Source organism: Echinops telfairi, unplaced genomic scaffold, assembly GCF_000313985.2.
Source record: "Echinops telfairi isolate 266 unplaced genomic scaffold, ASM31398v2 ScPeMD7_8;HRSCAF=38, whole genome shotgun sequence".
NCBI classification, from domain to species: Eukaryota; Metazoa; Chordata; class Mammalia; order Afrosoricida; family Tenrecidae; genus Echinops; species Echinops telfairi.
This window is the reverse complement of record NW_022103905.1, coordinates 16,918,292-16,922,231: the sequence shown is the minus strand read 5'-3', so window position 1 is coordinate 16,922,231 and position 3,940 is coordinate 16,918,292. Positions and strand designations below refer to the sequence as shown.

The window sequence follows — 3,940 nt, the reverse complement described above, 5'->3', positions numbered from 1 at the left end:
CTAAGGGCAGGACTATTCATGTCCGTGGCTGGTGGCCCCAGAGAGTTCAATGGAGGCTTAAGCTGCAAATGGATTTTGCTTTTCACTGTCACCTGCAAACCAGGTACTCAGAATTTAAGCTCTAATACGATTGCACCCTCTGAGTTTGGGTTTAATATTTATAATCCTTGGATCACACAGACTGGTGTGCTTTTAAAACAAGTCTTTTAAGACCCCAGAGGCTATTCTTTCTGATAACTCGGAACCATCTGATTTCTTCACCGCACTGGTTATAACACGTATGGATGAATGGACGTTTATGGAAAAATTGAGCTGATGAATAGAGAACCCCCTACCTGTACCTTCCCCTCACTACACAGGTTCTCCTATTTACATATGATGACAAGCTCTGACGAAGTAGTCACCACAGCACCCAGCCATTAACAAAATCACCAGTGGTTTCCCATTATATGAATGTGAAAATGAATTGGAGGGGGTGTTCAATTAAATAAGCTAATAAATGCAGGTAATGGGATTTAAACCCAGCTAATTTGACATAAAAGTTTGTCCCCTCAACTATATAGTGAATAGCAATTTCAACTGCTTAAAGAAAAATTTAATATTAGAGCACTAAGACTTTATTCAGTACATTAGGTACTGAATGAGTGTAAATTTTAAAAATCATTTGTTTTATGAATGAGCGTAGTTGGGTTTTTTTTGGTTTTGTTTTTTCTAGTCCTGGTTTGCAAGGCTTCCAAAAGTTAGTTGAGAGCTCGTACTTGTTCCTCTCCATGGGACTCTTCAGTAAAAGGCGAAAGAGTTATACGATTTGAAGAAAAACCAGAGTTTGAACAAGGGTCGTTTTAAGAAGACATTTTACTTGATTTTTAAATGAATCACTGTGTTTTGACTTCTCTTCCTGGCCAAGTTCGTATAGCAAGGACCAGGCTTACCCTCGCTCTTGAACAAGCTAACAGCTAGAGAAAATGCACAGAACAGTGTTTTTTGTTTGTTTCATGAACCAGTGCTTTTAAAGATACTGGTCATCAGAAGTGAACGACAGTGTACCCTAAAAGAGGGAGACATATGAGCTGAGCCCTCTGATTGCTTCATTTTTTCTTCCTTGAGAAAGTTTCCTGGCTGTGGTGCTGTGAGAGCACCCACGGAGACCTTCCCAGGCAGCTCATTTCCTTGCTTTAGTGAACTTTTACAAATTGGTTTTCCATTCAGCAGTTCATACACATTTCATTCCGTGACATTGCAATCCTGATAGCTTTTGTCAGCAGAGTAGAAGGTAACTTTCTTAACCTGATAAAAGACATCTAGACCTGTGGCTATTTCAAACCTATAAACCCAAACCCATTGCCATCAAGTTTGTTCCGACTTACAACAGCCCTGTAGGGCAGTAGCACTGTCCCTGTAGGCTTGCAAGCCTAGCTCTTTACTGGAGTAGATTGCCTTCCTTCTCTCTTGCCTTCAGCTACTCTGGGAGGAACTGGTGGTGTCAGCTGCTGACCTTGAGGTTAGCAGCTCAATGTGTAGCCACAGTATTTAGACTTTTGTGTGCATCTGAAAATGTTAGAAAAAGTACTGTGTTTCATACATATTCATAGATATTGAATGACCACGGTAGCATCTTAACTAGAATTGGACTTCAAGATCATGCTAATTTAAACTTGTTTATTTTTTATAGGTCAGTATGGAAATCCTTTAAATAAATACATTAGACATTATGAAGGATTATCTTATGATGTGGATTCATTGCACCAAAAACACCAGCGTGCCAAAAGAGCAGTTTCGCACGAGGACCAGTTTTTACGCCTAAATTTCCATGCCCATGGAAGGTGAGTACATTTTTTGTTCTCCGTAGAACTCTTATAGTCAATCTAAATTCAAAGGGGATGTATATTCCCATAATTTCTTTAGCGGATACCTCCCCATTTAGAAATTCAACCTCCACTGAAATTTGGTATATATATTTAAAAGTATCTTTTCAAAATAGATTTCTCTTTTTATTGTTAAAGAAATCGTTGAATTTAAATGTTAAAAGTTATTCATTAGGTCTTTTATTCTATCTTAAAAGAAAATTATGTTTTCAGAGTTTCTTATTTTTTACTTATGTGTTTTCTGATCAATATATTTGTCTTTGGGAGCCCTCAGTGGTAGAAACTAGTGTGTCTTTGAACTTGGAATCATTCAAGATGTCATTAGCTCAATTTATCAATTGGTATGGAGAATACATGCTGTATTCTTCAGGTCTCAGAATTGCTAAGCAATAAAGGGGAGTAAAAAAAGGAGAGGTAGACATCTCATTTATTGAGTGCCTGTCTTGTTTCAGGTGCACAGATACTTTATATAATAATTTTTTTATTTAGTCTTCTCAGCAGCCAAACAAGGTTCTTTTATAGTGAAGAAACTTGAGTACGGCTCATTGAATTAAATATCTTGTTTAAAGTTACACAGCATAGATGTTTTTAAAAGTTTTATTGACATAATTCATGTACCATGCAATCAAATGGGTTAAACATATTAAAAAGTCGTGAAACACACAACATACATTTGACCCAGATCAAAAGACCCTGTATTCTTTTTTTTCCCTTTCCTTTCTCTTAATAGCACTTAAGTACAAAATCTTGATTTTTATTAGGCTTTCTGTCTTGCCTTTTGTAATTAGTAAATCGATTTCTTTTGTGCTTTTTATCTTGCTGTAACTCTGATCGAGACCTACCCGAGTATTAGTCATTCTGAAAACTGTTAAATGCTAAGCTACTAGCTGAAAGTTGGTGGTTTTTTGAAACTACCCATAGATCCCTAGGAAGCTGGGAAGGTGATCAGTTTCTGAAAGATCATGGCCTTGAAAATCTCAGGGATCAGTTCTACTCTGCACACATGGAGCCATCCTGAGTCAAACTTGACTAACCCTATTTAGTGCTGAGAGAAACCAAACCCACTGCTGTGGGGTCAGTTCTGACTCATAGGGACCCTATATAAGTTGGGCCTGCCCTTGGTTTGGGTACCACAGTCAGGGTTCACCATTAGATTTTCTTAGGTCCGTTACATATTTCAGAGCATATGGTAAAACCAAATCCTTAGCTCTTATATTGTGTTTGCGTTTGTGCAGATTCACATGTGAGAGTGAGTGCTACTATTACTTAGTCCTCCAACAAATATTTATTGACTGCTAGCTAAAAAATTATCTAGCTGGGACTATGGGTGTTGTTAGGTACTGTCTAGTCAGTTCTGACTCATTGCCATCCTGTGATGACAGAACTATTAGGCAAGCCTCCATTCAGTAGGAGCAAGAAGCTGTGCATAACCATTGTGATGTAATACGGTGCTTTAAGGAGGTGGAACTTACTTCATGCTGAGGCTGTCAGGCAGGGACCAGGAACTAGGAAACCTCATGCTCCAAGTGCTTTTGCTAGGTCTTTAGAAATAAATCTGTTTCATAATTTACTGTTTTCTAGAATATATCCAATTTCACATATTTTAATTTTGTTATCTCAGTTATCATATGTGTGTACACAGGCCATCACAGAATTTGTGCTCTAAAAAGTTATTTTAACTACTTACCTAATAGACTTTTGTTTAAAAACATGATAGAGTGATGGCATTATTCTTCCTTTTCCTCAAAATAGACCCACAAAATAACTTACGTGGTATAAATACAACCTCTCCAAACACAATTTATATCTCCTTTTTTTTTCTCTTTCATGCTTGGATTTTATTTGCAATCTTTGAATCACACAGGCTGGTGTGATTCTTCCTTGTGGACTTAGAAGACATTTTTTTCACTTAAATAGCTGCTTGTTTAAAGACTAGCCTTTAAGACTCCTGATACTGTTCTTTTTTTTTTTTTTTGCTCATATTATTATTATTATTTTTTTAACATTTTATTAGGGGCTCATACAACTGTTATCCCAATCCATACACACATCAATTGTGTAAAGCGCATTTGTAC

The 3,940-nt window shown here is 37.0% G+C and overlaps 1 protein-coding gene and 1 non-coding gene across 2 annotated transcripts in view; one reads left to right on the top strand and one right to left on the bottom strand.

Moving 5' to 3' along the window:
- Window positions 1–713: 713 nt before the first annotated feature.
- LOC115868223 lies at window positions 714–828 on the bottom strand. Its single transcript, XR_004045485.1, has one exon. It is a non-coding gene; the product is annotated as a U5 spliceosomal RNA (small nuclear RNA).
- An 848-nt stretch (window positions 829–1,676) lies between these two features.
- The window catches only part of ADAM10 (ADAM metallopeptidase domain 10), a 102,078-nt gene continuing 99,814 nt past the window's right edge, over window positions 1,677–3,940 (top strand). The window contains exon 1 of the mRNA XM_004709452.4: window positions 1,677–1,823. The gene's annotated coding sequence lies outside the window, so the exon portion shown is untranslated. The remainder of the gene's footprint in view (window positions 1,824–3,940) is intronic.